The sequence below is a fragment of the Cryptomeria japonica genome, chromosome 10 (assembly GCF_030272615.1).
Source record: "Cryptomeria japonica chromosome 10, Sugi_1.0, whole genome shotgun sequence".
NCBI classification, from domain to species: Eukaryota; Viridiplantae; Streptophyta; class Pinopsida; order Cupressales; family Cupressaceae; genus Cryptomeria; species Cryptomeria japonica.
This window is the reverse complement of record NC_081414.1, coordinates 99,242,540-99,252,082: the sequence shown is the minus strand read 5'-3', so window position 1 is coordinate 99,252,082 and position 9,543 is coordinate 99,242,540.

Sequence of the window (9,543 nt, the reverse complement as noted above, 5' to 3'; positions counted from 1 at the left end):
TATCTATGATCTAAGAATCAATTTTACTTATATGAGATAGCAGGGTTTTTTCTTCATACTTTTCTTCATCTGATCCATCTTTGATAGCCACATAAACTACTTCCTCTGTATCAGTTTCATCTGATTCATCGTTAGATATCCTCATTAGCTATTAAGCATGTCTTTTTGTCTCTTCTTCTGAAGTCTTGACATCCTCTGTAGTGATTGTCTTTCTATCTGTCATCTTGATAATCTCTCTTTTCAGTAGAATCTCTGTCAAGACAGTTAGAAGCCATATGTCCTATCTTATCACAATTGAAACATTTCAAAGGTAGTTTTCCTTTTATACTTACCTTTGCCTCTCGGTAACCTTCTGGCTAATAGTGCTTCAAACTCTTCTTGCTTTCTAATTTCCTCATACAGTTTGTGTACTTCTTCCATGTTCTTACGAAATCTTTCACTTGCTCCACTGTGATCTCCTTCAGAGTACTTATTCTTTCTTTCATTGAAATCATTAGACTCATCAAGATGAAAAGAACTAAATGTAGATTCAACTTTATTTACCGAAGATCCACTATTATCAAAGTTACTTAACTCAAATGCATGTAGCTTACCAATAGTAGCATCTAAAGAAACTAACATATTAGGTACAGACCTCAATTCATTGATTGTAGAGACTCAGATTGCATAAGCCGATAGAAGGGTTCTCAACAACTTACTTGTTATATCCTTTTCTTCAATAGTTCCACCCACTCCTTTGATTTGATTGACAATCTCCTTTAGTCTTGTACTATTATGAGTTATGTTCTCACCTTCATTTATCCTCATAGATTCAAGTTGTCCTCTTAGACTATCTACTTTTTCTCTTTGAACATGTTCATCTCCTCCATATACTGATATGAGCTTATCTCACATTGCCTTTGCATCATTGCAACCTTCTAGATCATTAAACTCTGAATCAATCAATGCAGATGTTATTTCAATCATTGCTTGAATATGTTCTTGCTTTGCCTTTATCTCTTCCATAGTCAATGGATAGGTGCTCGATATAACAAAATCATTCTCCAAATAGCATACAACATATTCTCCAACTCCTGATAGATGTGACTTCATCCTTTTTTGCCATGTAGAGAAACTTGACTTGTTCAACTTCGGTGCATCCCTCTTGTACATCTTTGGATCTTTAACTCAAGTGCCTTTAAACTTTTCTTCTAGAGTCCAAAGGTCTGATACCAATTGATAGTTCTAATACTTAATATACATACAGATCCAATAGCCAACAAGATGAGAGGGGGGGGGGGTGAATCATACAAACTTAATCTTCCATAAAAATATCAGATTCAACCTCGGTAATAGATATTTAAGTAATATAACCAAAACTGCTAAACATGCAAACTCAAAAGCATATAAACATCATAAACCTCATAAAACTAGATTTAACGTGGAAACCCAAATAGGGAAAAACCACTGTGGGATTTCAGACCCACTAAGAAATATACTCTTCTAGAGTATGCTCAGTTAAAAGCAAATCTTGTTAAAGATTACAAACACATTGTCAGATGTGACCCAGTTAAGGGATTTCCCTAAGATTTGTTAGGATCTTCACCTTGTTAGAAGTGACCTTGTTAAAGGATTTCAAACACTCAATTAGAATGTCACCTTGCTAGAGGGTTTTACAAATAAGACTATTAAGTCCACTTGGTTTAGAGATTTTCTGTCGCTTTCACAAAATAGCAGTATTAAAAATCTATCTGCAACTTCACATCTAAAATGCTAAAGCAGATTCTTATTTGTTCAATACAATCTAGACTTAGAACTAATCTTGTCTATCTACTGGGCTTCTATACTCTATTATTCAAATAGGTCTTCAAGCTTCTGTGCTCGGTAATCACTATGTAGCATCCTTGTGCATACATTTGCCCACATACATTGTTTAACAACAGTTCTTTATTTATAAACAATTAGGTAACCGCTTAATCTTCTTGATCACATTTCCCATGATCAATCATAGCCATCAAATCTTCAATCTTGTCTAGGTTCAATGTATCTTTCAATCTGAAAATGTTTTACCCCGCCTGAGAGCTTGCATACATTTCATGGAACTTGTGCTAGGGTATTGTGGTTCAATCTACATTGTAGATCTTCATGCTGACTTTCCATTGCCTTTGATTCTTAACAAACTTCATGCATGGCATACCAATCATTTAATTAGTTCCAGCTCATCAGCTTCCTTCATTAAATATCTCATGTAACCATTTAATGCATTCTGTTATAGCTCGGTTACAACTCGGTTATAACTCGATAAATACTAAACTTCACTCGGTAGACATTCTGCCTTCATTAACCGATAGCGATAACCTTATTGTTTACTGACTAGGTTCTTTGCTTGGTAACATAGTATAGTATTAACCTTTCATTTTACAACATATGTATGATGTTAAAACAATTTAAACATCATGATCTCGTCATTGTCTGACTCGGTAATAGTTGCCCATTGAATACCTTATTCATCCCCTTATTCATCATAACTTTTTGTGTCTTTTACTGACATCTTTATATTCTTCAAATCATACTTCTCAAGATATGGCAACATCATACTGAATTAGAATATCAATTTCTTGACATCAATGACAAAATAATAATATCAAGATAGTAAACATCCTTAATCAGTTATATCCATAATCATCAACAACCTTCTCAATATCCTTATTGAAATGCCAACAATCTTTCATTGTCTATTATAATGCTATATTTCCTACAAAAGCGTCTATGTCAGATGCGAGTGCGTTTGCGAAGTGCAGGCGCATATTTGCAAAACATAGGCATGTCTGTGTGTTTCAGGCGGGTATGCAAAATGCAAAAATGTCTGTGAAGTATGTAAGGACGTTTGTGTCATGAATGCGTGTTTATGTCTTCAAGGTCGAATCAGCAGTTTTGTGATAAACATACACTGTTGATTGGATAAGTTGCTGAGAGGATACACTCAAACAAGTCCTCTAGGAAAGACTAGGATAACAGACAGGGCTAGAATTGACAATTCTATGATAGAACATACGTTGCCAATCAGGAAACTACTCAAGAGGATACACTCAAGCAGAGGCCGTAGGATACAGTCTTGGGGGAGTAATACAGAGTGATACAGTATTGAGAGAATGGTATAGTATTCAGAGTATAGTATACAGGGGGAGAGTAGTAAATCACGCAGTGTGCAGGACAGTAAGCAAAGCACACATAACAGATCATCGAGCATGCAAAATCAAAGTTTTGTATAGTATATCGATAAGGGGAGTATATCTGATATATTATATTATTGACTATTGTATATACTATCAGTATAGTCAAATTTTGCAAGTATATAGATTTTTGAGTTATAAATTTGAAAGTAGTTTTTGTCAAACATCTCAACTAATGTCAAAAGGGGAGATTGTTACTACTTATCAGATTGCCATTAGTTTTATGTCAAAGTTATACTATATACTCTAGTCGGTTATCTATTACCGAGATATTCAGTCAGTATGCACAGTCTAGTCGGTTACAAAAGAAAGCAGTCACAAAACACAGTATACACCGAGCCGTCTACCGAGTATCTTTACATATCTACCGAGTAGCAAAGATGACACACCGAGTTGATATACACCGAGTGAAACATGTTACCAGATTCATTGAACCTAGACATGCATATGAAAACGTGTTACAAGATCAAGGCACATCTAATCGTTATCACATTGGAAGTTGCACTTAAAGATTGTGTATGATTTTGAGGTCATTTAACCAATGAAATAATTTGCATGGTTATTCATTCAATAAATCATGTTTGTAAGATCGAAGCAATAAAAGGATCACCTTCATAAGAGATCTATTTATACAACATGAGCTAAGAGTTAAAGAGGTGTGTGCTTGAGTGTAAGAAGACTGTTACAGAGACACAGAGGTCACCAAGAAGGTTTTTAGAGAACAGTTGAAGAACAGAGTAAACAGAAGGGTTTACCGAGTTACTATATGGGTTACCAAGGTATGCTATAAGCAAGGTAATCTTATTCTGAGCACATAGAATCTGCTATAACATTCCAGATGTAAAGTTGCAGATATTTGTAATGATTTTATTGTAATATTTTGAATTTGTAAGAGAAACCTTTAACAGGGTAAAAGACTCTAATCAAGTCAATAAATTGTAAAGCCTCTAACCAGGTGCAACATTTAGATGAAGTGTTGTAAAATCCTTTAGCAAGGTAGATCTAATAGATCTTGTTACTCCTAACAGGGTAAGCTATTAGAAATAGCTAAACTTGTAGCTCTAATTGAGCACTCTTTATTATTGCAGTAGTGAAGTTGTGGGTGCCATCCCCACCGCAGTTTTTCTCTCTAACCAAGAGTTTCTGCGTAACCAAAATATATGTGTTATGGAGTGAATCATGTATGATTGTTATCTATTTGTTTTATTTTTATATTATGTTATTGCATTATTCGGTTTATGCATAACAATAAAGCTATTATTCAAGAAAAGTTTTGGAGTACTGATTCACCCCTCCCCTCTTAGTACATGAGCTTTCCATATTTGGCCTAACAATACATTGTCAATTGGATAAGCTACTCAAGAGGATACACTTAAGTAGGTGCCCTAAAAGATAAAAGCAACACTTTGTGATGAACATAGAGTACTACTAGGATAGAGTGCCATATGATAGATATAAGCACTAGGATAAAAAGAGCAGTAGTTTATGATGAACAGAGAGTACTACTAGGATAGAGTGCCATATGATAGATATAAGCACTAGGATAAAAAATCAGCACTTTATGATGAATAGGGAGTACTACTAGGATTGACACAGTTGATTGGCTTGACTGCAGGAGGACCTACCTATGTTGGAGTCATGGGAGAGATTTCCTTCGACTCAGAGTTTGCGAGTGGAGCTGACATTCGAGGATAGAGTAGCAGTTGAGGCTATGGGCTTGTGATACATTATGTATATGCTCGAGTTTCAAGTGAACATGGGATTGCTGACTGCATTAGCTGAGAGATGGCACTTAGAGACATGCACGTTTCGTTTGCTGATGGGTGAGATGACAGTCACCTTAGAGGATGTGTATAAGATACCGAGGATACCAATCATTTGGGAGTTGGTTCATTATGATCGAGAGGGTGACAAGGATGCACTGAGATGAGTGTTTCAGGATCCAGGACTGGAGATGAGGGCAGGACATGTGGCTTGGGACACCATGACAACTACAAGATTGGTGCTACTGACGGTGCCAGTAGGAGTTATTAGTGGGTTCCTATGTCCGGATAGGGTGACTCGAGGGTTGGCGGTGGGATGTGGTAGGACACAGGAGACATTGGTGATTGAGCACACTAGGTTTGCATGGGGCCTTTGTCTACTGGCACACTTGTACTATGAGCTACATCAGTTTGTATATCATGGATCAACAGGATTGAGATGTAGAGTGACATTGCTATAGGTATGGGCATATGAGAATCTGTCAGTTACATGTCCAATACACTTTAGAGGCAGAGGACATGGGCACAACTATGTGCATATGTATGATATGATTACTTCTTAGCCATAGATTGGGAGGCTGGAGTATTGGCATCGGGTTATTGATGAGGTAGACAATGTGGTATGGAGGCCTTACGTAGACTGTGAGGAGAGGAGAGGCAGGCTCATGTAGTGAGGGGTAGAGGTGGATTTCCATTATAGGTGCCAGCAACACAAGTTCTTAGACAAGTACAGGGACGGGGATAGGGACAGGGTGGGAGGGGAAGGAGGAGGATGAGCTACCATCCTTGAGGGAGATCTACCAGGGAAAGGCAGATGAGATCCAAGATGTGGAGAGGGATGCGGCTAGGCTTAGGAGATAGCTGAGGCACACTGAGCAAGAGAGGGATCAGGCTATTCAATACTACACAGAGGTTGAGGCAGCACTAAGGGTAGGTAGACAGGAAGCAAAGGACACAAGAGCTAGATATGCCTATGTTTTGTGGGCAGGGGAGGAGATAGCCTACTGGAGAGACCTATACTATGGAGTGGTGCCACTAGATCAGCGGGCTAGGAGCTTTCGGAGATCGTCGTGGACTATGATGACCACTTGAGGGAGAGATAGGAGACATGCATCTAGTGGTGGGGTCATGGGTCCTCCAACACCACCAGATAGAGGGGGAAAGAGAGATGATCCTAGGGCGGGTCCTTCTAGGGCTCAGACTCTGTCGAGGCCAGCCAACTCCAAGGGAGGGAGTTCATCATAGCCTTAGAGGGCTTCCTATGTATCGGTTTTGTACCATTTTATATGATGACACCTTTGGGTGATTGTGTAGCCATATGTATTTTGACATCATTGTATCATGACACTTATGATTTTGATATATATATATATATATATATATATATATATATATATATATATATGAGATGATTCATCCTTGCGGTAGCTATATGCATGTGTACCTATGTGATTCTTCTATGTGATGTATGTTTCTATGTGATGCTTATGATATGAATGCAAATATGTATATGATGAAATGCAATATTTTTTTTGTTCTTTTATGTTTTTAATATGTTATACAAATGAAAGTGTGAATGTATGAAATTCAAATGAATATGATAATACGAATAACTATTTACATGATGAAAATGTAAAATGTGTTAACATGTGTTGTATGCAGGATATGATGCAATTGTGATATCTATATGTATGTATGAAATGAGATATGCTAACATGTGATGATGCAGGTGCAAACTACATGAAATACAGATATGTTTTTGGCATGTCATTATACTCAGTGATGTGATAGTAGGAAACACAGACTCAAGAAGGACGATGGAGGTCAATCAAGAAAGGGGGGTGGAAGATAGAAGATATGAAAGTGAAAGAGATTCTTGTGCATTATCATCATTGAGATTTATTATGGCAAAGAGGTTATGACAATCTAGGTATATGTTCGACCTAGAAAGTCATTGTACGCGTTCGCATGGAGATCAAACAGTCACAAATAAGGAATGCCCCAGTTCAGACTAGACTCACAGTGTCCTCATAGATCTCACATAGAACATACTCTTGGGATGCCCATGGATTCATGAAATGAGAGTTGTTCCCTCAACATATCATCGATGTATCAAGTTCCCACACAATGGAGTTGAAGTGATTGTTAAAGAGGATCCAAACCCATTCATATATTGCAACAATCTACTACCTAGATCAGAAATAATAATCCTACTCAATCAAGAGGTTGTTCCTTCATCAACATATGTTGATCCAGAATCCTTGAAAGCTTCTACATCAAAACAAATCAAAGAAAAGTTCAAGATTAAAGACATTCGATGTGGTGAGTATATCTTTCATGTTGATCAAGTCCCACTATCTCTTAAGACATTTAGTCATCAAGAACAACCTACAAACAATTTGCAATGCCAAGGAATTGGGTGTGAACCACCTAGTGTTCTGGCTACTAAGTTTGAATGCAAATCTCCTCAAGTGGTGCAAGCAACTCTTGATATCAATAATACTAAGATTGGTTCCAGTGAAGAATCTATTGAGTGAATCGCCAACCCTCTTGAGAACTCACATAGCTTTACCATTCTATCCATTCATTCCATTTCCACTCCTCTCCCAGACTTGGATCAACAAGAATAAAAAAAGCCCTTACTCATTGGGGATAAAAAATCAAGCTATGAAAAGAAAAATCTACAAGTCAAAAATAAAGAGAAGTCCTTTAGTCCAAATCAAAATAAAAAGCTATTGGACTCTGAAAAGATCAAGGTCAAGGATAAAAATCCTATGAAGGAAAAAGAACAAGAGTTGATCTCCCCTAATATCAAAATAACTGGGGGCAAAAGTTCTAAAATTTCAAGTCAAAAAGCATACTTATTGATCCTAAGTCTCCATCATGTCATGATACTTTCACTTCTTTTTGCAATCATAAGCCTTCATTCCTCATCCGCTTGTTCCACATATCCATTCCCTTTAAGCGATACATCATGGACCTTTAATGGAACTTCCTTGAAGGACTTTTTATCAGGGATGCCCAAACTTCTTTAGGTGACATGCATATGGACTTGTGTAGTCCACATGCTAGTAATCATACCTTAGTTCCTTTATCAAGGAAGACAATCAAGGGAGCAACAGATCATTCAATCAAGGAATGACACAGCTACAATCATAAGGTAAAGCCTCACACATTTGAGGTAGGTGACTTAGTTCTCAAAGAAAATCCTAAAAATCAGTGAGACAGAGAGAAGAAGGGCAAGTTCGAACCAAACTGGCTTGGTCCTTACATCATTACAATAGTCTATGGATTCAGTGCATATCATCTTTCAACACCAGATGGAGAACCTTTGGAAGATCCTATCAACAACATGCACCTTCGTAGGTTTTACACATAGCTCTTTAGCATATCCTTATTCAAAATACAAAAAAAATAAAAAAATAGAAAAAATAGAAAAAAAATCTTAAAATATAAAAAATACAGAAAAATCATAAAAATAAAAAAATTGTTACTTGGTGAAAACCTGGCAAACAGACGCCTTGTGATAAAAAAATTAAAAAATTGAAAAAAAAGTAAATAGAAATAATTTCATCCAATAGTGAAAACCACTTCGGTGGCGCCCTGGGCAAGTACCATGGTGAAAATCGGGTCACTGGCGCCATGTGTAGAGACATTTCTCCTCCCTCCTTCAAGATTCAATCTCATCCTTTCACTTTGCACACACTCACAACCTATCCATTCATAATAAACTTACCCATTCCCATCATGGCTTGTCCTTGTTCTACCTAAGATTGGTTAGCCATTCATAATAAACCTCCCTCCTTTTCACCCTTTTCATCCATAATAAATCAACTCCTATCTATGGCTAAGGAAAATCCTAAGTGTAGTGATGGGTGTAGAATTAAGAGCATCACACGTTTCGAGGGGTACAATTTCTTCCAGTTTTCTTTAGTCTATCCGCGCACAATCCATGATAAAGCAACACTTGCATCATGGATCCGCAATAAACTTCGTCTTCTCTGCAATAAACTATCAGTTTCATGGTTTCAGTCAGTTTTAGATGAGACACAACAACAACGGGCTTCAGTAAATCAAATCTTTCAACAGACTCAGACAACATTATGGTTCAGTGCTATCTATCCTTTTGCGAATGGAAACATTGTGACCACAATCAAATAGACTTATACAAGTGACAAGAGACACTAAACTTGAGGACTACAGTGGATATTGGTGTCGATTCTTCCTTTTCTTTTGATTTTATCTTTTGGTGACATGTCTTTTAGCTTTTCCTGGATGTCTCTAACTAGAGATTTTATCTCCAGGATGTCTTTGAATAGAAAGGCAAGGATGGGGTATCATCACCTATTTTTCATTGTTTTCTGTGGATTGTCTCTTAGTAAGGCTATGACAAGGACTTGACATACCACATCCTTCGTAACTGGCCCAACTCTGAGAGGTAAAGTGACTGTGTCTTTGGATGAACGCTCTTCATCATCATATGCTTTTATGGTGATTGCATGTGTAGAATTCACAGCCTTTTAAAAATATCCCAATTGTATTATTGTGTTTAAAGTACATATATTGAG